General features: G+C 46.5%; 1 protein-coding gene across 1 annotated transcript in view; it reads right to left on the reverse strand.

Annotated features, from left to right (window-relative positions):
* The window catches only part of Macroh2a2 (macroH2A.2 histone), a 49681-nt gene extending 24620 nt beyond the window's left edge, over positions 1 to 25061 (reverse strand). The window contains exon 1 of the mRNA NM_001135807.1: positions 24933 to 25061. The gene's annotated coding sequence lies outside the window, so the exon portion shown is untranslated. The remainder of the gene's footprint in view (positions 1 to 24932) is intronic.
* Between the last annotated feature and the right edge of the window lie 2026 nt (positions 25062 to 27087).

Below are 27087 nucleotides of genomic sequence, written 5' to 3' on the forward strand. Positions count from 1 at the left end.
GATCTCATTACAGATGGTTGTGAGCCACCATGTGGTTGCTGGGAATTGAACCCATGACCTCTGGAAGAGCAGTCGGTGCTCTTAACTGCTGAGCCATCTCTCCAGCCCTGTCGCCTCTACTTCTAAGTGCTGAGATTACAGGTGAGCAATGCCACGCCTGGCTCCATGTTTCATTTTAAAGACTGAGTCTCACCGTGCAGTCTTGAGTGGTCTCGCATTCACTATGTAGGTCAGGCTGGCCTTGAACTCACAGAGACCACAGTGTTGGGACTGAAGACATGCACCACTTATTTAAGTGGTGTAAACAAGTTTAAACATGTTTCTCAAAAGTAAGCACATTCCAGTGTCTCTATAGCCAGGGCGTGAGGTAGCCCAGCCTGGCCTGCAGTATGCCCATCTTTTGCTACTTGGTGGGCTCTTTTCTCTCCTACCCTTCTCCAACCCCTTTTCTTCTACCCTTTCAACCCTAGAAAAGAGAGATTAAAGGATAGAGGGGAAGGGAAAGAGATCCCTGCATAAAGTCAGGGGTCAGAAAGGGGACAACGTTATCAGTGTTAGACTACTTCCTGCTGAGCGTGAAGTTCCGTGGGGGCAAGTTTTATCTTTGAAGTCAGGATATCTAATTTCTTCCCGTTTCTTCTTTGCACTTAACAAGCAGTGATCAGTCAAACAGTGACCAACAGCAAACAACCAATAACCAAACAGTACGTGCCCTCCCTACCCTGCTTCACAGGGCCCTCGCATCTATATATTCTCTGAAGAGGTTTCAGAACTCAAAATGTCACACACTCACAACAGAAACTATCTGCAGCTGGCAAAATCACACCACTGCGAGAGCACGAGACAAATCACAGTCAGCTGCTGTGGTCAGTCCCCATATCCCACACCTGGGATTATAACGAAAACATATTCTTAAACTATTTCTGTGGGTTTATTTATTGTTTTTGGAAAAGAAACCAAAACTCCAAATTGTCGCTGAATCGGAAGTTAATATGTAGTTGAGGATGACCTTGATTGAACACGTGATTTTCCTGTCTCCGCCTCCCGAGTGCTGCAATTGCAGTCGTGTACAGTCATAACAAGTTTACTGGTGCTGGGGAATCAAACCCAGACCTTCATGCACACTAGGCAAGCACCCTGTCAACAAGGCTACATTCCCAACCCCAGAATAACATTCTTTAAAACAGATGCCTTCCAAAAAGGGCAGTGTTGCTAGTGCCTAGCAACTAGACAGCAACAGAAAACCACAGCAGAACCCAGAGTTTTGCTCCTTGGGATGGGGAATCCAGGATGATTTGGGGGGTACATTTGAAGGCAGCAGAGAGAAGTGGATTCTGCATAACTTACTGTCCCTTACGAAGCCATCCTCTGAGTGCAGTGAAAACAACTATAGCACCCTGTACACAGGTGCTCTTGTTATTTTGAGACAGAGTCTTTCTATGGAGCCCTGGTCAGTCTGTGCCAGGTTGGCTCAGACATAGTCTTTCTAAAGCTAAAATACTTGTTAAAGGGCTGGACTGGTCTCAAGCTACCAGGTAAGGGAATATTGTGCCCTTTCCCCCACCCCCAATCATAAACTATTTATAACTTACATATAGTATAGATCATAACAAAGAATAACAATATATAATTATGGAGCAGTATAATTCAGAGTAAGTAAATTGCAGGGCAAACAGGAACAGAGTAAAGCCATAGACATTTCTAGAAAGTGAGTCAGAGCTCTCTGCTTGGAGTGACGATGGCATTCCCTTGTTAATACAATGAAAAAGTGAAAAATAAACTCACATTCTTTCTGCCCACCAAGGCAGCAGCTCACATTTCCATGAAACTGTCTTAGCCACAGCCCACGTGACCACAAGAAAGCCAAAGGCTCAAAGGATCATGGGGGACAGAACTAAATGGGAGACACACGGCTAGGGTTACTAAACCTGGAGCAGGTCATTTTATTTTTGTATGTGCGTATATACCTATGCGTGTTTGATAGATCTGTAGGTATGTGTGTACTTGTATGTATATGTATGTATGTATGTACTTATGCATGTTTAATATATCTGTAGGTATGTGTGTACTTGTATGTACTGGATAGTTTTGTACAAACTTGGCATGGGCTAGAATCACCTGGGAAGAGGGAACCCCAAATGAGAAAATGCCTCCATAGGGTCGGGTTGTGGGCAAGCCTGCAGAGCATTTCTTAAGTAGGGATTGATGGCAGAGGGCCTGTCCCTTTGTGAGTAAGGCCATCCCTGGGCTAGCAGTCCTGGGTTCTATTAGAAAACAGGCCAAGCAAGCCAGTAGCCTCTCCATGACCTCTGCATCAGCTCCTGCCTCCAGGTTCCTGTCCTGGTTTCCTGCAATGATGGACTACAGTGTGGAAGTGTAAACTGAATAGACTTTTTCCTCCTCAACTTGCTTTTGGTGATGGCGTTTCATCACAGCAACAGAAACCCTAAGACAATATGTATGTATCTATGTGTGTGTGTGTATGTATGTGTGTATATATATGTATATCTATTTATGTGTGTATATGTATGTATGTGCATATGTATGTGTGTATGTATATGTATTTATGTGTGTATGTATATGTACTTTTGTGTATGTATGTTTGTATATGTATTTATGTGTGTATATGTGTATGTATGTGCATATGTATGTATGTATATGTATTTGTGTGTATATGTATGTGTATGTATGTGTGTATGTATATGTGTGTATATGCATTTATGTGTGTATGTATGTATATGTATATACGTGCATTCATCTGCATGTGTGTGTGTATGTGTGCTTGTGTGTGTGTGCTTGTGTGTGCATGTGTGTAGGGGTGAGGAGCTTGCATGAATGGTGCTCCACAGAGCACAACTGAACTCAGGCTTAGTAGCACTTGCCTATACATTCTGTGTCATTTTGTAGGTTTTAATTTCCTGTTGTATCCTAACATCTGTTATGGTTGAGATGTTTTACACATCAACTATGGATTTAAGAGTACTCAGTCCTGAGACATTTCCTTCCTTCCCCTCTCTCTCCATTTCTTTTCTTTTTATTCTTGTTTTAGTGTAGGAGTGTTATTTGTTTACTAGCTTGTTTGCTTGGCTGTATAGAGACCAGAAGAGGGCGCCGGATCCCATGACTGCAGTTACAGACAGCTGTGAGCTGTCACGTGGGTGCTATGGAACAATCCTGGGTCCTCTGGAGGAGCAGCCAGTGTTCTTAACTGCTGAGCCATCTCTCTAGGACCTCCTTAATTCTTTTGAAGTGGGACATCTCTATCACCCCTCTGGCACCGACTGCAAGGCCCAGGGAACAGCAGGTAGGAGGGTAGAGAGAAACACTACAAAATCTGGTTCTGTGGATAAGTAGTGGCTGTGACAATCACAGACACAAAGCAGCTGCCATTACCTGATCAAGTCTGCATGTGGCGCCCAAGCTGTAAGAGCAAGAGCACACTGATAGGGGGAGAGGGAGGGGTATTTATGCCTCTGGGAAGGTGGCCAGGGTCTCTGGGCAAGGTTTGTGTGGCTGTGCACCATTGGCCAGGGCAGGGTTGTTGGGAGATAACTTCATGTACACACTCAGGGGCTGTAGGCTGTGAGGAGGGGATGGGAGAGGGACAGTGGGTGTGGGGAAACCTTATAAGGTCAAACAAGGACTGAGGCCTGATAACTGTCATGGTAATAAATTCTTACCGGGGCTGATGGTGGAAGAGCAGCTTTTTGGCATCAGGTTGGGAGTGAGGAGGGAGCCAACTCCTGCCATCCTCCTGTTTGAGGTATCTGGGGTTGAAGCTCCCTTGACCCTTTCTCCATAACCCTGGGCCATTATGGACCCGAAAAAGGTTCCTTCAGGGTTTTTCGTCTTGCTTTTTCAAAAAGAGAATTACTTATTTTATGAGTATGAGTGTTTTGTCTGCATGTAAGTATGCATACCACGAGCATGCCTGAGCCTGTGGGGGTCAGAAGAGGACATCAGGGGGTTGGGGATTTAGCTCAGTGGTAGAGCACTTGCCTAGGAAGCGCAAGGCCCTGGGTTCGGTCCCCAGCTCCGAAAAAAAGAACAAAAAAAAAAAACAAAAAAAAAAAAAAAAGAAGAGGGCATCAGATCTCCTAGAAACGGTGGCTCAGGTGCTTGTGAGTCAGAAGGTAGGTGCTGGAAGGCGAACCTAAGTCCTCTGCAAAAGCAACACGTGCTCCTAACCACTGAGCCATCCTTCCAGCCCTTCAGGCTTTGAGACCAGCAAGGAAACTTGAAGAGGTTCCCCAAGAAAAAGGCAGAGGCATTAAGAATGGGTCTTCAGAGACAGCCCCTACCTCTACATCGGAAGGGGAGCAGCATGGACAAGAGAACTGACCAAACACCAATGGCAGGTGACTTATACCAGGAAAAGAGGACATCGGGATTTGTGGGTCACCTCAAGTTATTTCTGGGAGCTAGAGAAATAGTCCAGTGGTTAAGGGCACTCTTCCAGAGGACCTGAGTCCAGTTACCAACACCAAATATCAGGCGACTCATGACTGTAGCTCCAGGGAATCCAGTGTCTTTGGTTTCCACAGGCAGGGGCACAAACTCACACTCAAGACGCTTACACATAATTAAAACTTTTAAAAGATTGTTGCATCGAGGCTGTAACTGCGTGAAAGAATATTTGCCTAGTGTCCAAAAGAGCCTGGACTAGCACCTTAATAGTTACTCCCTCCCACCTTAAGATAGGCTTTGATTAGTTTCGAACTCACTATGTAGTCAGGCTGGCCTTGAACTCACAGAGGTCTGCTTACCTCTGTCTCCAGAGTGCTGGGATTAAAGGTATTCCTGGCCTAAAGGCCCTAAATGGATCCCCAGCACCACAAAATACTGTTGGCACGATTAACGGATTGTAGTGAGAGGAAAGGGGGTGTGTGTCCACAGATTGCTGGAGTCAAGGTCCTAGAAAAATGAGTAAGAAGCCAAGTGGGACCGCGTGAGCCTGTAATCTCAGCACTCGGGGCAGGGGGAGGAGGATTGTGGGAAGTTTCCTGGGCTACATAGTAAGACACTGTTTCAAAAAAAAGAAGTAGAAGTAGAGGAGGAAGAGGAGGAGGAGGAGGAAAGGGGGGAGGGGAGGAAGGGGAAGGAAGAAGAAGGGGGGGAGGAGGAAGAAGGGGGAGGAGGAGGAAGGGGGAGGAATAAAAAGTAGCAAGGCATCAAAGAATGAGACCAGGAAGACAAATCATGGCACATAGTGAAACAGATCTTAAAGAAGATCTGGAAGGACACCCCTGGGCAGAAGGAACAGAGGATGTCAACATGCCTTGTGAGTGAGTGAGTGAGTGAGTGTGTGGTAGGGTGAGGGGCAGTGGGCTCTACTACAGGAAGTGGCATGATTGCTCTGGAGACAGGAAATCTTGGGGACCTCGAGGAGAAAACAGAACCTGATCTGATCAGGCAGCAGCCCAGGTAGGCAGAGGCCAGGTCGAGAGGGTAAGGTAAGAGCTGGTGGACAGATAATGGTGGAGCACAAATGACTTCCTTGCACGGACATCTGGCCATTGAGCAGTTGTAAGCAAGATAGGAATGAACTCCTGGCCAAGGGGAGAATCCTGTTGGGGAGGCTGATGTGAGGTGGACTCTGGCCATGAAGGAGTCTTTGGAGTAAGAAGTCTGGGCTTCTGGAACTGAATGCTCCCTGATAGCGTCAACGCCTTGCACATGACAAACCGGAGTTACTCACAGGGTGGCTCCTGCACTTCAGCCGAGGAGCATCCTGGCTGAGGGCTGCAGGCTGAAGCGCCTGGCACTGGACTGGCGATAGTCTCGCAGGCGGATAGCACCCCACACCCTCGCCGTTTTTTAAATTGGGGGTTGGAGCAATGTTAAAAGCACTGGCTGCTCTTCCATGAGACCTAGGTTCCATTTCCAGCAGTTAAGGTGGCTAACAGCCATCTCTAACTCCAATTCTAGGGGGTCCAAAGTCCTCTTCTGAACTCCAGGGGTAACCCACGCACGCACACATACACACCCCATAGGCTGACCTGGAACTTCCTATGGAGTTCAAGCTGACCTCAAACTCATGATCCTCCTGCTTCTGCCTCATGACTTGGATGGTAGGCACGTGGCATTATGCTTAACTCACAGACATTGTCCCTGAGGTGAATGAAGTGGGTTCGGGGTATTTTATTACGTAGGTCACCTACATTAATTTTAAACGCTCTATGCCCTTAATGCTCTCCTGTTTCACACGTCACTTTCCCACTAAAGGATATAGCACTCCTTGGAGGAATGCAAGCCGCATTGGCCCTAGAATACTGTCCCTGATGGTGGCACATAGGAAAAGATGATGCTGAGTGTTGAAAATGTCCACGATTTCTGCACTCGTGCTGTCTAAAGCTGCTGACCTCACACGCGTCTTGTGAGCGTGCTCTGGCCCTGAGGAAGCCAGAACTGCAGATTGGAAGTGTGAACATCTGACAAGTTGAGGAGGAGGGGTCAGGAGCCAGGAAATGCACGGAGCACCAGCTGTCACTAGCTCTGTCCTAGGAGTCAGGCACTCAACAATATTAAATGCCCAGGTCATCTCACTGTGGTTGTGTAAGTCACCTCAAATGCATGGGGCTCCCAAGAGGAAGAAAAGAGCCCGGAGTGGAAGCAGGAGGCTTTGTGCATCCCTATGACGTTGGCTCCAACCCCTGAAACCTCTTTTGTACAGCAGGGAAGGTGGCTCCTGGCTAATGGCCTTTCTCTCATACATTCTAATTTTTATAAAATGCACTTCCAAATTGTTTGGGTCAAGAAGTTTAACCTCTAAATGAAGTCAGTTCTAAATTGTTCAGAGAGGCTAATGGTGGAGGTGTACACCTGTAATCCCAGCTCTCCCCTGGTGGAAGCAGGAGGATTACATGCTTAAGCCCAATTTCACTCATGTATGTATGTATGTATGTATGTATGTATGTATGTATGTATGTAATGTATGTATGTGTTTGTATATATGTATGTATGTGTGTATATGTGTATGTATGTATATATTTATGGATGTGTGTATGTGTGTATGTGTATATACATACATATATATGTATGTTTTACATATGTGTGTACACACAGACACACACACACACACACACACACACACACACACACACACGGAGTTCAAAGCTTGTCTGGGCTACATGTGACTCTGTCTCAAACAAACCAAATACACAAACAAAACACCACACAAGACTATACCCCCTCAATCAGTTCAGGGTCAGTTCAGGTTTACAAAGATGCACAGTGAACCCACTAAGCCAATTTCACGCTTTTTCAGTCACTGTTACATGAACCCCTGCCCCGCCCCCAAGGGTTAGCAAGTCTGGTTGCCAAGGAAACCACCTGAAAGGCCCACCATAGAGTAAAACATGTCCTGTGGATATGCTGTGTGCCAAATGATCAGGAAACCACCCCCCCCCACACACACACACATACACACACACACACACTCACATACACACACACATACACACACACTCACATACACACACACACATACACACACTCACATACACACACACTCACATACACACACACATACACACACACACACTCACATACACACACACACTCACACACTCACACTCACATACACACACATACACACACACAGACACACACACACTCACATACACACACACACACTCACATACACACACACACACACACTCACACACACACACTCATCTTTCTAACATGAAACAGAATAGTCAGGCTTGTACGATGTAGGCTTGTAAGATAAAACTACCTTGGGACTCCCCGGGATGAATCAAGACAAGTCAGGCCCTGCCCTAAAACTAGAAATTAGGGATCAGTAATAGTAGAAAAACAAGTGACTTTAGGGAGACTTTAGGGATGCTTAATATACTCATGAAGACAAATTAGCTGGGTAGGGAAAATGGAGGTGCAGTGCCACGGGGAACTTGGTTGTAGACTGCAAATGTCTCCTAAATGCAAGATTCCCTTCTGCAGCTCCAGGCTTCCTGTTAGTCACAGCTTGGCACAGAGCTGGGGAGGTGGGGCCAGGTGCAGTCTGTCTGTGAGATGCCCACCTCAAAGGCTTTAACCTAGGACCAGAGGGTTCTTGTTGCTAGGGAACATGTCTTCTCAGACGGACTGCTGTCCCTAAGCAACCAGGTGCCTACCGGCAGCTGGAATGTAAGAGTTGAGACACCTTGCCCATTGCTAGAAGGCACAGGTGATGTCAGGAGGGCTGCTGGGAGTTGGCAAGCTCCCAAATCCACCAGGAAAGGAAACCTCTCATCTCCCGACCCCTGCAAAGCCTCTTGGGACCACCCCTCCCAATGCTTATTCCTGCTCTGCTGTAGTCAGGAGAAATCATCCTAACCCCTGCCTTTGCCAGGATTCCTCACTCCACTCTTGTCTTGGAAAGAGAGAGGAGTTCAAAGTTTGAGTGAGCTTGCATCCACAGCTTGTGAACTTAAGCCTGGGGATGGGTCTTCTGCCTACAACAGCGGTTCTCAACCTGTGGGCCGCAGCCCCAGTGACCACCGGAAAACATAGATATTTATGTTAGGATTCATAACAGTAGAAAATTAGCAGTTGCAAAGTAGCAATGAAAATTTTATGGCTGGGGGTCAACGAGGAACTGCTTTAAATGGTCGCAGCATTAGGAAGGTTGAGAGCCCCTGAGCTAGAGAGAAAGCCATCAGGAGAAGATTCCTTGCCATCTGACTAGTAGTTAATGTTGACGCTGTTTACCGGCTGCTCTCAAACAATTTGGCTCCCGCTTATCTATGACAAGCTATTCTGTTTGTTTACATAGTTGAAGAAAACACTAGGGTGACTAGAGCTCAAAGTGAAATGACCTCCCAGGGTCCCCCTAGGCTCCCATTCCCCAGGCTATGCATGGAGTCCCTTAATGAACTTCAAGAAAGTCCTGACATGAAACATGTCTGGTTTGTCCATAGCAGAAAGACCAGGGGCATAGACTCTTATCACAATGGTCCTTTTACCAGGACAGTGGTAAGCACACCCACGGGCAACCAGGAAATGCCTCACAGACTCTTAAGAGCATCCCTTGGGGGGGCTGGAGAGATGGCTCAGCGGTTAAGAGCACTGGCTGCTCTTCCAGAGGTCCTGAGTTCAAATCCCAGCAACCACATGGTGGCTCACAACCATCTGTAATGAGCTCTGATGCCCTCTTCTGAGGTGTACTTATATCTAATAAATAAATAAAATTAAAAAAAAAAAGAAAGGGAGAAAGGGGTCAGGGAGAGAAAAGAGACAGAGAGCAGTTCAAAACATTAAAAAAAAAAAAAAGAGCATCCCTTGGGGTATGCTGGGAAGAGGACCTGAAAGTCTATTGTTCTAGGCTCTGGCTTTGGGTCCATAAGGGCATTTATTAAATTTTGTAGACAATTCAGAATGAATAATAAATTGTAGCTGTCCCTCAAACACAGGCAATAGACTCTCACTGGCCTAGCCCGGTAACTACCGTATTCCCCAGAATTCATGGTGAACCTTGGTTTTGATTTTTTTTTTTTCCCTTTTTGCTATGTTTAGACCTGGTGGGAACAATGTATCATCATGGCTTCAATGAGACGCAGTACTTACGGGTTGTCATTGAGCAGGAAACTATAGATGTTGTGAAATTTATGCTTCCATGCTCTAAAATGTTTTCCACGGTATCATAATAAAGATAGTAATGACCCCAAGCAACCCCCGCCCTGGGGACACATTGGAAACCCCTAGCAACACACTGGGGAAGCTGGGGAGTTTCTGGTCTCTGCTGGGCCCAACCACTTTCAGCTCATCATGAGCTTTTCTTTCAATTTCTCTTCCTTTCTTTCTTTGAGTGTATGTGTGTGTGTGTGTGTGTGTGTGTGCATGTGTGTGTGTGTATGTGCATGTGTGTGTGTGTGTGTGTGTAAGGGTTTATTTGTGCACAAGTGTGTGCATGTACCTGTGGAGACCAGAGGTCAACACTGATCATCTTTCTTGATTGCTCCCCACCATATTTTTTTTTTTTCCGGAGCTGGGGACCGAACTCCGGGCCTTGCGCTTCCTAGGCAAGCGCTCTACCACTGAGCTAAATCCCCAACCCCCCCACCATATTTTTTGAGACAGGGTCTCTCACTTAACCTGGAGCTCACAGACAAGGCCAGACAGTCTGGTGGATGAGTTCCCTGCACCCTGTCTATACCTCCCCAGTGCTGGGATTACAGGCATATAATATTGTGCCTGGCTTTTTACATGAGCGCTGGGGCCATAATGCAGGTTCTCACGCTTTTGGGAGTCAAGGATGTTACTGAATGAGACATTGCTCCCACCCCAACTGTCTTCCTTTGGATGATACCTGGTTGTGGCCAAGTTCTTGATTGTAGCTGTAAATCAGTGGTTTTCAATCTGTGAGTTGCTACCCCATGGGGGTCGCATATCAGATATCCTGGACATCAGATATTAAACATTACAGTTTAGAACAGTAGCAGTGTTACAGTTACAAAGTAATTTTATGGTTGGGAGTCACCACAATGTGAGGAACTCTATTAAAGGGTTGTAGCATCAGGAAGGTTGAGAACCATTGCTACAAATCAAACTGCTAGGTAAAGGTTAGTACAGAAGGAGAAGGAGGCTGGCAGCATCCAATCCCATCCTACGTCTCGAGAGTGTATGCAGCGGCCAACAGCACACGTCTTACCCATTGCTCACTGTGGTTATCGCACAAAGGCATATTAAATTCTAGGGACTCAACAATGTACTAACCGGTGCAAATGTGCATTTCTTCGGCTAGAGCGGCCTCCCTGGGGCCCCTGGAGCTATGGAAGTCTTAGGTTTTTGTGTCAGGTTCACCACGCACCAGCATGAACATGTATGGACAGGCCTTGGCTTACAATGGCTCTTTGATTTTTTTTTTTTGACTTGACAAATAGGTGATGGCTAGATGCATCTGGTAGACATTGTACCTTCAATTTGGAATTTGAACCTTATATGCAAGCAGTAATGCAGTTTGGTGCTCTCCTGTGTGGCTGGGCCATAGCTACAGTTCCCAGCTTGCTGTGTGGTCAAAGAGGTGAAAAAGCCCATTCTGCATTCTGTACTGTGCTGCTGAGCTGGGCTTCCAGGGTGGGCAGGTGAGTACAGTGTTTTTCTACACGGGATGGGCTATCTTCAGCTCACTCTAGGGCTATTGGGCCATAACTGTACTGTAAGGTGACAGACACCTGTAGTTATGTCTTGTTCAAGGTGCTAAGGATGGAAGCCAGGGTCCCCCCATGTACTAAGAAGCACCCTACCACTGAGCAGCACCCCAGCCCCTGGCTTTCTTACGTGTGGGCTTCTGTATTAAAGATGCCTTATTTAATATTAATACACACGACTATGTCATCAGTACTGACCTCACTGTGTGCTGTACTGTAACGTGTGCCTCAATAAGGCATTGGGTGGAGAATCCTCAAAGAGTTCATCAAGGAGATGCCTCTCGGTAACAGAGTCCATTACAGAAAACAACAACCCATCAAAGTACATATGAACAAAGTACATATGAACTGTGGGTTCCAGTTCCAATGGATATCCCTATAATACAATCCCCGCACCTAAGGCTCGGGCAGGGATCATTGTGGAAGGGTGGGCGGAGAGACTGTGAGAGCCAGAGGAACAGGGTGTTTGCTGTGAGGTCCTGTGTCCTTCGACTATCAGGAGCCACACCAATGACGTCCCATCAGCATGATTCTTTAATACAGCCGGAAGTAGGACAGCACCAAGAGACATTTGGAAGTGTCAGAGAGGAGGATGGAGAGTCCTCAACCCTACACAAAGGACCACAGGCAACTAAGGGATGCCGAGGGCAGAAGAGATGGTCTTCCTCGGGGAAGTCATTCAATACTAAACAGAAAGCCCTAGAAGTCCTAAAACGATACATATAACAGACATTATACAGACTAAGCAGGCCGTGTTTATGTACTTAGGGCTACACATGCATGCACACATATATGTTTATATAACAGTAGAAGTGGGGCCATGAATTTGAACGAGAACAAGGTGAGGGGCAAATGGTGCAGAAGAAGCAAAAGGAAGGGGAAGTGACGTAATTACATCATAGTCACATAAAATAAAAAAAATTAGGGCTGGAAAGATGGCTCAGTGATTAAGAGCACTGACTGCTCTTCCAGAGGTCCTGAGTTCAATTCCCAGCAACCACATGGTGGCTCACAACCATCTGTAACGTATCCGATGTGTGTGTATTCTGGTGTGTGTCTGAAGACAGATACAGTGTACTTATAAATAAAAATAAATAAATTTTTAAAAAGTAAAATAAAATCTTTAAAAAAATTAATAAGAATGATCTCACTCTTTTCTCATTCTTAAATATAAATGACACTTTTGAGGTGGCCCAGCTGTTATACGGTGGGTGGAAGGTGGAGGCAGGAGGGTCAGGAGTTGAATATCAAAGTGAACTCCAGGCCAACCTGGGCTACTTGATAGCTTGTGCCTCTATAAAACTGGGAGCCTGCAAGATGGCTCAGTGGAGGTGCTTGCCACAAAACTTGACAACCTGAGTTCAGTCTCTCATTTCTGGCAGGCACATAAATAAGTGTACAAATAAATGTGACAATCAGTTGCTAAAAACATGAGAAAAAAGAAATCTTGCCAAGCGGTGGTGGCTGCACACCTTTAATCCCAGCACTCAGGAGGTAGAGGCAGGCGGATATCTCCAAATTTGAGGCCAGCCTGGTTTACAGAGTTCCAGCAAAGGTTACAACAGAGAGAAACCCTGTCTCAAAAAGCAAACAAACAAAAAAGAAAAAAGACAAATTTTCAAAGCAGTTACACTTCTTCCAAAAGGTATTTTTTTTCTTTTTTCTTTCTTTCTTTTTTTTTTTTATTAACTTGAGTATTTCTTATATACATTTCGAGTGTTATTCCCTTTCCCGGTTTCTGGGCAAACATCCCCCTCCCCCCCAAAAGGTATTTTTTTAAAATCTATGTTACTTCTTTAAACAAAAAAGATTATGTGGCTGGCTGTTTTGTCTACATGTGTGTCTGTACACCAGGTATGTGAAGTAACTGAGGAGGCCAGAAGATGTCAGATCCCCTGGGACTGGAATTACAGTTTCATGAGCCACCATGTGGTTGCTGGGAATCGAACTCAGGACCTCTGGAGGAGCACCCAGTGCTCTTAACCACTGAGCCATCTCTCCAGCCCTCTTATTTTGTTCTTTTTGAGACAAGGGTTTGGGGGAATGTTTGTTTGTGTGTGTGTGTGTGTGTGTGTGTGTGTGTGTGTGTGTGTGTGTGTGTGTACAGAACACAGGCAATGCTAGACAAATGTTCCACCAACGAGCTACACCCCTTAGCATCCTCAAGCTGGAGGCTTTTAAAAAAGACTAGAATCAGGAAAAGAGAAAGGAAGGGACTGGACCCAATTGCTGTTGTCACTGAGTCCCAGGTCAGGTTTGTTCATGTGTCTTACAAAGAGGCCTAAAATCTTAATACTGTTTAAAGTATTCTTTAAGATCCTTTGCTTTAGAACTATACAAATCAAAAGTCCCCTGTGCATCTGAAAGCAGGAAATAAAAGCAAAACACAACCACCTTTAATTACTGTTCCCTGAGACATTTTCGAACATGAAACTTGCAGCCCTGTCCCTGGTGGGTCAGTGGACTGTGTGAAGTCGCACTGGCACCTGTGGCTCCTCCTCTGAACTGCTGGGCTCCAGAAGACTGTAGACTGTAAATATTTATGAAAAACATGAAGCAGACGCCACTGTGAAGTAGAATTCTCTGTCAGTCCATAACTCCTTTGGGGGAGCCAAATGAGATAAAAATGGAGCTAAATAGGACATAAAGGAACTCCATAAAAATATACTAACTATATGCAGAACTGTGCTTTAAGGGGTATGAAATAGGAAACGGAGCCTCTTGACAGACAGCTCCTCACCTAATAGAATTCTAACGTATTTTGGTGTCTTACTCTGAGTACTGTATTAAGATAATAATAGTTTGTTAGCAGTACTCTGTAGCTGTGAAACCCATTTTCAGTGATACTAGCTAAATCACCAGCTCTATTCCACTTCCATTTAGGGACTCCGAGGGCAAGCTATTACTGCACAAGTAATATTTTCCGCGGCATTTCATCTTTGAGTGACTGAGAACATCAATAATTTCACCATCACCTACGTTGAAACACGGTAACCATTTATCACGTAAAGTGCAACCCCAAATGCAGTTTTATCAAATGACACGAGGGTCAAATTAACCAAATTAACCAACCACGAACATGAAAACCCAGCATTAACCCAATTGATTTAAATTATACTATTGGAAAACAAATCACTCCCTTTTTAAAAATGCATTTCCATTCATGCTGTGGACTGGGAGGCTCATGTGCTCTTTGTAATTCAGAGGCAGAGAATGAGGGCCACCTGGGTCATTCCAGAGGCTGTCAGAAGAGAGGAGGCCCACGTGAGTGAACTAAGATCACTTCAGGAGTTGAGGACACTGTAACTTGCCATACGCACACACATGTATGTATGTATGTGTGTGTGTGTATGTATGTGTGTGTGTAACTTGTACATTTGTGCATGCATGTATGCGTGCACACAAATACAAGTTTGTGAGTATGTGTGCCCAAAAATACATGTGGAAGTCAGAGGTTGTTCCGTGTCTTTTATCAGGAGCTGCGTGTCTTTTTTTTTTTTTTTTTTTTTTTTTTTTGAGATACACATGGTCTCCTGGTCTGGAGCTCACGTACACGAGGAGGCTGGCTGGCCAGCACACCTGCCCCAGGGATGCACTCAGTTCCATTTCCCCAGAACAAGGATTATATGGGTGCACACCACCAGCCAATGGTTTTTGTTTGTTTGCTTGTTTTTAAGATGTATTTATTTTTATTTTATGTGAATAGGTGTTTGGTCTGCATATATGTCTATGCAACATGTGTATGCAGTGCCTATGGAAGTCAGAAGAAGGAGTCAGATCCCCTGGAACTGGAGTTACAGACAGGTTGTGAGCCATCGTGTGAGAGTTGGCAATCAAACCTGGGTCTTCTACAAAAGCAACAAGTCCTCTTACGACCTGAGCCATCTCGGTCCTACACCTGAGTGTTTACGTTGAGTTCTGGGGATTAAACACAGGTTCTTGTGCTTACAGGTTAAGTACTTTACTGACCGAGCCATCTCTCCAGCTGTACACAGTGACTTTTAACACATTTTCTTGTCTTCGTTGAACCCAAGCTATGGTTCTCTTAAACAAGAGAAAAGCAGATGTTGCTGTGTTAATTTCTTCCCACCTATTCATATGCCGTTTTAATATAAATATATTTGGCCTTTAATGATACTAGTTGGATGAAAAACGACTAATAATTTTGTTTTAAAACTTGAGTTAAAAATGTACCCCAGAAGAAAGACAATCAGAAAATGCACCTGTTTGCCTCTCGGATTTATTTACTTAGGTGCTTGGGAGCATGTGTGTGTGGAACTCAAAAGAGAAACTCTATAGAATCCTTTTCCTCCTACTTTCCTGGTTATCAGGCTTACAAAAGGTAAGTACCTTTACCTACAGAGACACCTCACTACCCCTTTACTGATGGAAAACAAAAACCCCCAAACAAACAAACCAACAAACCCCTCAGGGTCTTTAGCCTACCTCCTGCCTGCTGTTTTGTTCTTTAAGGATGGACAAATGGGACTCTTGAGTTAACTGTCCCAGTTTTTCTCAAACTCTGGTTGATTTCAACTACTAATGGAGTTTCTTGCAAGCAGCATTCTCTGGGCTTCTCCAGGAAGGGGGTTGGTGTTATCTGAGCCAAGATAAATTGATCAAAGGATTGGGGCGAGGGCCTCAGGCAACTGGTGGTATCTCACCCATCAAGGGTTTCCCCAGACATTGGACGCTCAACCGGACAGTCTGAGCTCAAGAGAGAGGCAGCAGACTCTGGAGTGCCTCTCTCCCCCACTCCACTTCTACACCCCCTCCCCCCACACACTCTCCTTCCTTTTTTTTTTTTTTTTTTTTTTTTGGTTCTTTTTTTTCGGAGCTGGGGACCAAACCCAGGGCCTTGCGCTTCCTAGGCAAGCGCTCTACCACTGAGCTAAATCCCCAACCCCACTCTCCTTCCTTTTAACTCAGGAGTGGCAGGTGGTAGGTAGTGTTTGCAGATTAGTATGTGTGCTCACTCACCTCTACCCCACTCCACCTCTCCCTCCACAAAAAGGCAGGCAGGAGCTAGGGTAAACACACAGAGGGTTTTTGTTTGTTTGTTTGTTTTTTGTTTTCCAGCAATAAACATTACAATGGCGAAAGCTTCTACTGTTCTTATCATATCTCTCCCTGTAGCCTCAGGGAGACTGAATGGCCATAGAGCACTGGGCTATTTCTCAATGACCAGCTGTGGTTGGTTGGTCCTCAGGCCAATCAGCAAACTCTATAAAACTCCTCTTTGGCTTGAACCAAAGCTTACAGGAGCTTTCATTATAGAACAAGCTGGGAGAGGATGGGAAGGGGAGCCAGGTGCCGGAAACCTGCTCCAGGTACTGTGCAATGACAACATTGCATTTACCGACCTTTGAGGCTTTCTCCAGAAAAGATGTTCCACAGAGACCCTGGACAAAGGATCCTGTTACAAGTGCTGACACCAGGAAAAGTCAGGCGCATGCCCAGAACTTGTTTTTGATAATCACGGAAAAAGAAACCTGACTTCAGGGCTGGAGAGATGGCTCATCGGTTAAGGGCACTGACTGCTCTTCCAGAGGTCCTGAGTTCAATTCCCAGCCACCACATGGTGGCTCACAACCATCTGTAATGGGATCTGATGCCCTCTTCTGGTGTGTCTGATGATAGATACAGTGTATTCATACACATAAAATAAATAAATACATCTTAAAGAAAAAGAAAAGAAAACTGACTTCATTGAGCACCAGAATAGCCATTGATGACAGATACAGTCTATTCATATAAAATAAATAAATACATCTAAAAGAAAAGAAAACCGGGGGCTGGGGATTTAGCTCAGTGGTAGAGCGCTTACCTAGGAAGCGCAAGGCCCTGGGTTCGGTCCCCAGCTCCGAAAAAAAGAACCAAAAAAAAAAAAAAAAAAAAAAAAGAAAAGAAAAGAAAACCGACTTCATTGTGCATTGGAATAGCCTTGTCTCCACCCACCATGACAGCTATATACCTTGTCAACCCCAGAACAGCAAAGGTAAACATGCCATTTAGGGCGATGGCTAAATTTGCAAATTTGCAAGCATGAGGACCAGAGTTTATATTCCCAGCACCTATGTAAAAAGTCAGATGCAGGGGCTGGGGATTTAGCTCAGTGGTAGAGCACTTACCTAGGAAGCGCAAGGCCCTGGGTTCGGTCCCCAGCTCCGAAAAAAAGAACCAAAAAAAAAAAAAAAAAAAAAAGTCAGATGCAATGGTATGGGTCTAAAGTCCATGGGAGGTTCCAGGATACAGGGGAATCCTTGGAGCTCACTGGCCACCCAAATTAGAAATATCCAAGTTCGACGAGAAAGCTTTTCTTAAAAAATCAGGTAGTGGGCTGGGCATAGCTACACAAGTCTGCAGGGAGGGAGGCAGGCACAATCAGATCTCTGAGTTCAAGAACAGCCTGGTTTACAAAGGAATCAGGTCCAGGCCAGGTAGGATTACATAGAGAGATCCTGTCTCACACAAACCAGAATGAGCTGCGGGTAGTAGCACACACCTTTAATCCCAGCACTTAGGAGGCAGAGGCAGAGGCAGGTGGATCTCTTGAGTTTGAGCCTGACCTACAGAGTGAGTCTAGGACAGCCAGGGATACAGAGAGAAACCCTTTCTAGAAAAACAAACAAACAAACCCAACCCAACCAACCAACCAACCAAACAAACAAACAAACAAAAAAGCCATGAAGCTGGTATCAGGACTGGGGCCAGGGTTGGGGCTGTGGCTGTGGCTGTGGCTGGGGTTTGGGGTGGGGGTGGGGGTGGGGGTGGGGGTGGGGGTGGGGCAGGCAGGTAAAGGCACTTGATGCCAAACCTGATGACTTGAGTTCCACCCCTGGAACCTACATGTGGAAGAAGAGAAATCGTACAAGCTGTCCTCTGACCTCTGACCTCTACACACAAACACACCCACCCCAAATAAAAGTTAAAAAAAAAAGAGGTGATCAACCTTTAGTTAGCCTCCACAAATACATACACACGTAGACCTACAAACATGTAATCACATATCACATGGACATATCACACGCAGAGTCCTGAGCCGGAGATTACTTGATTATCTCTTGATTGAAATTCTGCAAGAGTAATCAGTTCGCAATTTTCCTGTGCTGATGGGGAATGCACTGGATTATCCTCTGACCTAAACGTTTAAGCCATCTATCCCGGAAGTTCCTGGCTTGACCTCTCTGTAGGCCACCACCACTGCTTAATTTTATGCTTTATTAAGCAGCAAGGGTTGTGGAAAATATAAGTTACATCATTCTGTGCATACATCGCTCACAGCATTGCCCAGCAAGCACAGGTCTGTGTGCAGGAGGATTGGATTTGACCTTATTATGCTGCTGCCCAATTCTCATGGAAACAACCAAATTGAGGCATATGAACTATATCTTTAGAATACTGACATCTCATAACCAGAAACAACCCTCAAACCTGAGGCAGACTGAGTGTTGTCATTTAGGACTGTATGTATGTATGTGTATATGGCTAAGGCTGGCATGATGGCTTAGTGGGTAAGGATACTTGGTGTCAACATGACAACCCAAGTATGATCCTTGGGACACACTGGGAAAGGAGGAGACTGACTCCTGCAAGCTGTCCTCTGAACTCTGCAAACTCAGTGGCACGAATGTGTAGTAGCATGTGCACACTGGCATGTGTACGCTCACCTACATAGATACACACAATAAGTAAATGCCGAAATTAAAAAAAGAGAGAGAGAGCAATTTAGCGACTTTTGTAACATCAGGAAATTAGCTGAGGTGGTGTCCCCAGGCCCGTGAGTATGTCTGGTCCCTATTTATGTCAAAGGATGGGATTTTGACTTGAATTACTTACTCCATTCAAGGCCCAAATTGGCAATGCCAGTCAAATAAATCGGGCAAAGTATGATGGATGCTGGGATGGATAAACGAACATCAAGGGCTTCAAAGACAGCACCAGATTTATCTCACTTAATGCTCTGTGACATGGCAGTTTAAAGCAGGGCTCTACGTGGCTCCATCAGAGTCTCTTTAACTTTCATCTGTCACAGGGTTTCCTGGCAGTGATGTAATTAAGTCTTATAAATAAAAAATAAAATGCAGGTAAAAAAAATAAAAATTTCATACTTTCAAAAAGGTCTCTGAAAACAACCCAGAATCGTAGAGTGCTGGGAGCATTTTAAAAAAGAGGTGGATGGAGAATGCTGGCAGGTTTCCTGGGCTGGAGTCCCCTGGCACCTACTCAGCCTGTGCTTTCTTTTCTGAAGGGCAGGGAGAGTAACATCAGCTGTCTGTGACGCCTCGGTCAGAACTAAATGTGTTCATTCATAATCAAGTTATCAGAATAGAACCTGGCTGGCAGTGCACATGTAATCAACACAAACTTTTAAATGGTTGCATTTCAATTATCTATCTGTCTGTCTGTCTGTCTATCTATCTATCTATCTATCATCTATCTACCTACCTATCCATCCATTCACCAATCCATCCATTCATCCATCCATCTACCTATCATCTATCCATCTAACCATCCATCCACCTACCCATCCATCCACCCATCCACCCACCCATCCATCCATCTACCTATCATCTATCCATCCATCCATCTACCCATCCATCCATCCATCCATCCATCCACCCATCCATTTATCTACCTTGCCTGCAGGACCTGGGTCTCCCTTACCACCACGAAATCAGTCAGGTCACTAGATTTGGTAGCACGCTCTTTATCATTGAACCGACTCACTGGCCCTCAACACGAATTCTTTGGTTTGTTTCTTTAAAGGAGGCCATCACAAAAAATTTTAAATTACATTTCTTTATTCGTGTGTGTGTGTGTGTGTGTGTGTGTGTTAGTGCAAGCTGCAGCAGGAAAAGACTTGCCACAATCCCACTGTTTTTGCGAAATCTCACCTGTAACACCCCCCGCCCCCGCCCCGCCTGGATCTTTCTTCTTTGCTCTGTTGGAAGCAACACCTCTTATAACTCCTTGCACAGGGCTAGGGGCACAGTTGACATTTAATAAGTATTCCTTAAATGAATGAATAATTTAAAAGAAATGACTTAAATATTTTGCTTTAAAGCATTTTTCTCTTTCTTAAGTCAAGAACTCCCCCAACTCCTTTTTAAAATTTTACGTATGTGACTACACTGTCACTGTCCTCAGACAGATTCTAAGAAGGCATCGGATCCCATTACAGATGGCTGTGAGCCACCACATGGTTGCTGGGAATTGAACTCAGAACCTCTGGAAGAGCAGTCAATTCTCTTAACCACTGAGCCATCTCTCCAGCCCTTCATAAGCATTTTTTTTTTCTTTTTTCTGGAGCTGGGGACCGAACCCAGGGCCTTGAGCTTGCTAGGCAAGTGCTCTACTGCTGAGCTAAATCCCCAACCCCAGAATTTTTTAAAGCCAGCAAGATGGCTAGGTAAGAAAGGGTGACTGTTGGGGTTGGGGATTTAGCTCAGCGGTAGAGCGCTTGCCTAGCAAGCTCAAGGCCCTGGGTTCGGTCCCCAGCTCCGAAAAAAAGAAAAAAAAAAGAAAGGATGACTGCTGTAAAGCCTGCAAACCTGAGTTCTAGCCCCAGCACCCAGGAGGGGGAGGAAGAGGAGGAGGAGAAGGAAGAGGAGGAAGTTGAGGACAACCAACTCTTGAAAGTGGTCTTCAGACACCCCAAACCAATAATATGGATATTTTTAAACCTTTTACAAAAGTATTTTGAACTTTCCTCTTTATTTTGTGAAATGAAATATCTTTTCAAATAGCCACCATTCTCTCCGGTTTAATTCCTAAGAGAAACCCCCAGCTTCCAGCTGTCGACAGAAACATGACCTTTCTGTGCTGCCACTGGACTCCCAGGCACAGGATGTGGCTGAGATGGCTCAGCTGAAGGAGTGCTGCCCTAGCATCCTGAAGCTCTGGCTTTGAGTCTCAATGACTGTATAAACTAGAGGTGGGAGGTGCGTGCATGCAACTCGAGGATTTGGGAGGTAGAAGGGAGAGGATCCAGGGACTCAAGAATGATCAGGGAGATCATTCTTGGCCAGAGTTCAAGGCCGGCCTGGGCTAAAACAAAAGAAACATGGACCACCCTTTTCTCCTTTCTTATTTCCTGTTTCCTCCTAAACTCACCACGGACCCGTAAAATGAAAACCACTGTGAGCATTCTTTTAGTTCATCTTCAATGGGAAGCTGGTAGTTCAAGCCTGAACTCAGCCTTGCTGGGATGTCACATAAAATCCTATTGGAGATGGAGGAGGAGAGGGAGCACTTCTTGCCTCGTCTCTCAGCCACTTCTATCCAATTCTCCCATTGTCTCCAGCAAGCCTAGCCCTGCTCCTCCCTTCCAACCCAAATCCTCCCCTTCCTTTAAAACTTTCGGCACTTTGGGAGGGTTCATTCCTGTTACCCTGTATCCTTTCCCCACGACTCCCTGCATGCACCTGGCCAAGCAATCCACAGACTGACTGATGCGTACAAGGTCAAAGGTCACAGCATCCACAGTAGCTGTGATGCAAGCAAAGTACTCCACAGTCCTTAGACTGTCTCCTTCACACTCTCTACCCATTTACATGGTTTTTTCATTTCTAGAGATCTATAGTTTATCTTTTGGTGCGTCTGAAATTTGCCCCATTCTTTCTTTATTAATAGCATGCCTTGGGCGATCTTTCTCTGAATATACACACTGACTTTATTCTTTATAACGGCTGTCTCATATTCCAGAATATAGGTGTGTGAGGGGTTATGTAGCATTCCTTACTATTGGCTGTTACCCGGGTTTTCAATGTTGAAGCTACCAAAACTCTGCCATGAATGTTTGCACATACGGAGGTCACTGTCAGCTTCAGTAGGCTATATACCAAGAAATGGAGTGCCAGAGAGATGGCTTAGAGGGAAAGATGCTTGCTGTCAAGCCTGAGAACCTGAATTGGATCCCCAGGACCGGCATGGTAGAAGGAAAGAACTAATTCCAGCAAGCTGCCCTCTGACACCCCCCACCCCAACCCCCCCCTCCGCCTTCATGCTACACACACAATAAGTAAATGTAACAATCTCAGAACCGCTACTTTATAGCACCTGTGTATTATATATTTAGCAATGCCAAGCTCAGGGCTAGGGAGATGGCTCCTTGGGCAAAAGCTTTTGACACCCAAGCATGAGAACCTGAATTCAAACCTTTGAACCCACGGCAAACCCTGATGGGTAGAGTATCTGTGATCTCAGTAGCTCTTCAGGGAAATTTCAGTCACAGTCAGAATTGTAAGAAGACCAAGGGCAGAAGTTGGTCTGTCTGGTCTAAGTGAAGGATAAAAAAGAAAGTCACCCTGTCTCAAACAAGGTCTGGACTGATCCCTGGGGTTGTCCTTTTACTTCTATATGGGCACTGTGGCACATGTACCCATGTACCACACACACACACACACACACACACACACACACACACACACACACACACACACGTAAAAACCAGTGCCTAACTGCCATGCACCCAGTCTTTGTCGACAGGCACACACCACACCCCTAGGCAAGAGAAGGTACCCCAGTTTCCCAGGAGCAGAAGTGCTAACACTTTTTTCCTGTGTTGGCTTCATTTTTATTTTAGCATCTCCCAGGCCTGAAGTGGTATGCTCACAGAGAGTAGAACCCATTTCCTCAAATTCGTGTTGCTCTCTCTGTCTGGATCTGTTTAAGAGCTCGTGATCAGTGGACGCTGGCTGGCTGATCATCCGTCTTTTGCTCATCTCTACCCTACACACTTTTCAAAGGCTCTTAGCAAGGCGGCAACTAACTTTAAGGCTATTTCTTATGAATAATAAAAAAAAAAACAGCCTTAAGAGAATTCAATTTTTGCACGGGCCTCTTTGTGGGTGTTGCTATCTTCCATTTAAGCTGTCTGCCATAGAATTCACCTCCCGCTTCCCTGGTAGGAGGTAGAGAAAACAGAGTTTGATTGTCTCTGGTCACAGTCAGCAGGGGGTGCGGTTTGCTGTGGCACAGCAGGCCATAGGCACCCCCACCCCACCCCCCAATCCCTGGCATCAAGGCGGAATATGGATAGGGTCAGAATCTTTCTGGATCCACAGAGGTAAGTAAGTTCCTTTCATGGAGTTCTGAAATTGCAGAAACTGTGAATCACATCAAAATGCTAACGAGTGGATCCAGGTGAGGCAGAACCACGGTTAGGGCAGGACGATTCGGAGGAGAGGAAGACAGCATTTTGAGAGGGAACTTGGATGCAGGAAAGAGATCTTGCTGATGTGAGTTATTTCATTAAGATACAGTTTCCCACAGAGGAATTTCAATATTTGAGTTCCCGAATTTCAGTATTTCTGAAAACTCCAAGGCACCGTGTGCAGGTCTGGAGTTCTGAGCATTTACTTGCGAGAGTTTCAGTCTGGCAGAAGGAGAGGACTGGTGACTACGCACAGTCTCATTTGTTTTGAAACGATATAAGCGAAGACATTTTACTCTGAATAAGGTTTTCTATTCCCACCTCTGAACAGTTTTAATTCAACATAAACAGCTGATGAACCAAGACTGCTGTTCCCCAGCGGATTGATCTTGCCCTGAGGCTCCTGGGGTGTATGGCCTCTTGCTGTGATTTCCCTTGAAGCTAGGACTGCCAGCTCACCTGGAGATCGGCATTCCAGTCTGGGCTAACCAAGACCAGTTCCTACAGCGTCGTCCGTCCACTCTTTGGTTTTTTCCACTGGCCCCTTTCCCTCACCCAAGAGAATCACCGGCCCAAATGCTGTAGCAATGGCCAGGCATGAATCAGGCCCACCCGTGGTCCATTTGAAGCCCAGGCACAATCAGTAACGCTGAGCTCCTTAAGGAGGAGGCTCGATTGGCGATGGGGGGCCGGGGTGGGGTTCGATGCCCCTTTGGCCATTGTTGAGAGGAACAAAGAGGGCAGGAGCTGAGGGCGCCCCCATGAGGAATGGCGTGGAAAGCCACTCTAGGGAGCCATCCTAGGCTAGCGGGGCTGGAAAGCTGTGCACCTGGATGGCGCTCTGGCACCGGGGGAGGCAGGGCTGATTCCTACCCGCAGCAGCGGCTGCCGCCTTTTCCTGACTTGACTTTGATCCCTCTCTTCTTGATATTGTTACTATTATTATTGTTATTTTCCCGCGCAAATTAAGCATCTGGGACCCGTAGGCGAGCCGCTCAGGGCCGCCATTTGTCGGTGGAAGCACGGATCGCCCCGGAAAGGGAACCCGAGAAGAGTGCTCGGCCCCGCATCCTCCTCCGCCGCGGCGCCCGCAGTATCCAGGCTCCGTGCCCGCGCCGCCCCGGCGTCTCTGCGTTCTCCTCCATTGTCAGCCCCGCGCCCAGCTCGGCACCCGGGAGGCCCCGGTCGCGCGCCCTCGGCCCTGGCGAGCCAACGTCCCCCTCCCGGTCCCCTCGGCGCCCGGGCGCCTCCCTCCTCCCTCCCCTGCGCCCCAAGCTCCGCATCCTCGAAGCCCAGGGCTCCCGGCACCGCCAGCCCGGCCGCGGGACCCCGCATTTCGGCATCCTCCCTGCTTGGCCCAGGATGCCCCGGCCCCTCGCCAGCGGCGGGCATCGCGCGGCGTCTTCGGCAAACCCCCCTTTTATCTCCCGAGGAAGCAAGTTGGGCAGATCGATTTATTAATTTCTGTGGCAGAGGTGGGTCGGTGACCGGGGTGCGCCCACAGGGTTGCAGTGGGGAGGCGCCGTGGCTCCCCTTCGGCCCCTGCACTGCCCGGGCAAGAGGGTTTTGTTTCCAGACCCCCGGCGCCCCCCGAAACAATGATGCCACGGGCATGGCGGGCTCACCTGGTGCTGCACCGCGGGCTCCGGGCGCCCGGTGGCCTAGTGCGCGCCAATCCCGGCCGCAGGTTCGGCCCGCGTGCCGCCGGTGCCGGGCAGGACCCTGCCTTTCTTGGGGTTGTATCTGTGCGTGTCAATGGCGGCAAGCGGCAGTTCTCCGGGCCGCGGATAGTAGCGGGGGGAGGAGGAGGAGGGAGAAGGGATTGCTCCTTCTCCACATAACCACCTCTAGGAGGAGTCGCTCAGCCTCATCCCCCGCCAGCCCAGGCTCCGCGACGGGTCCGGGGGCTTTCGTGGGGCTTGATGAGCTATTGTCCTTCTGCAGTGGAACCACCGGGCCTGCGCCTCGGGGAGCTGTTGGCTGCGAGGACCCGGCTTCCCTAGAGCCCTGTGCGGAGGCCTTGTGGTGACCAGCCACAGGCACCAGATAGATCGACCCACCTTTGCTGGGAGAAAGAGGTGTGGGCGTTCATCTGCCCACTACGGAATGAGAAGGTGAACGCAAAAAATGGGGGAAAAAAGCCACCTTGGATGCAGCCTGTCCTGAAAATATTGCCAAACATGTTACTGTGTCGCACATGGGGCCAAAGGAACTGAGAATTTATGCACGCGATCTGCTATGTAGTGATGGAGATCCAGATGTGCGTCCTGGCGGATGAAGACCGTGTGCCCCAGCATCATTTAAAAATTGGGTTGCTTTGATTTGCCATCTCCCAACGGTTATTGAGGTTAAACACAAAGAGAGTGTCTGAAGAAGCAATTTTGATTAGTTTCTGGAAGATTCATTGTGATGGCAGTGCAGTGGACAATATCAGGTGACACTGGGCATGTGTAGTCGCTTGGTCCCTGATGAAAAACCATGCCGTCTTTTACACCGTGAAGCCTGTCAAGGGCACATGGCTCTAGGGCCAGTCATAAGCAGTAACTTGAATGGGCCGACCATGTTGCCTCAGATTTCTCCTGGATAAATCAGAGGACTTTGAGAGAGAACCTTTTGATCTCTGGAAAAAGAAAAAAAAGTGAAACAGAAATCTTCAGCCTTGATTGAATGGACACTGCCCAAATCCTTGACCTTTTGTGTGTGTGTGCTTGATGCCACAAACTATACTTGTATCTATATACACAGTGAGGGACTTTGAGGTCACCAAAGGCCTTTGATTGCCTGGGTGGAGAGGAGTTAAGGACCTACCATCCTCACCATTTTATCCAGCCGGCAGCTGGCATTTATAGACAGTGTTTCCATTGAGAATGTGTATTTTAAGCTTGAGTGTTTTGCTGAGAACCAGCCTTCTCTTCTGCTCTCCCTGAAAACCATGCATGCATGGTTCATTCTGCTTTAAACACATCTCCCATGGCGGGGACACCACGGTCTGAGAGAGAGGATGGCCTTGAGTGTCCTTCATAAACCCTTTGTGCTTTCTGTGGATGACCCTCCTGGCTTTTGTTTTGGGAATCCTTGCCAGGCCAGAAGCCCAGACAGGACACAATCTTTGTGTTTAAAGGATTTCAAATGGCTGCCTGAGAGGTCTCCTAGTGGCATCCCTGCATATTCCTAGAGGGAGTGCCTATCTTTCTTATTAAAAGTCAAACAAAACAAAACAAACAAAAATACCAAAAAAAAAAAATCGAAAAATAAAAAATTTCAGGCCACATTCAAGATAGTTCTACACCTTGTAGGAGAACTTGACAATCACTCCCAGGCCCCAGTCAGCCAGCCTCATAGAAATGTAATGAATTATTCATTGACATATAATAGTCAACATTCTCTGTAATTTTACTAAAAATGGTATATGTGGCTAGGCATGGTGGCTTGTGCCTTTAAGCCTAGCACTTGGGAAGTAGAGGCAAGTGGACCTCTGTGAGCTCAAGGCCAGCCTGGAGACCTTGTTTCCAAGAGAAAGCCATTTTAATGTGATTGCTTTTTATTTCATTTTGTTTTTTTTTTCTTTTTCCTTTCTACCCTTTATATTTGAGACAAGGACAGTGTAGCCCTGGGTGGCTTGGAGATTGACCTGTAGACCAGGCTGGCTTCAAAGCCACAGAGGTCTGCCTTCTGAGTGCTGGGATCAAAACCTGTGCCACAATGCCCAACTTCCTTATTTCTTCTTTCTTTTGACATAGTCTCATGTAGTTCAGGCTAGCCTTGTACTTGCTGTGTAGC

This window comes from Rattus norvegicus, chromosome 20 (assembly GCF_021556685.1).
Source record: "Rattus norvegicus strain SHRSP/BbbUtx chromosome 20, alternate assembly SHRSP_T2T, whole genome shotgun sequence".
NCBI classification, from domain to species: Eukaryota; Metazoa; Chordata; class Mammalia; order Rodentia; family Muridae; genus Rattus; species Rattus norvegicus.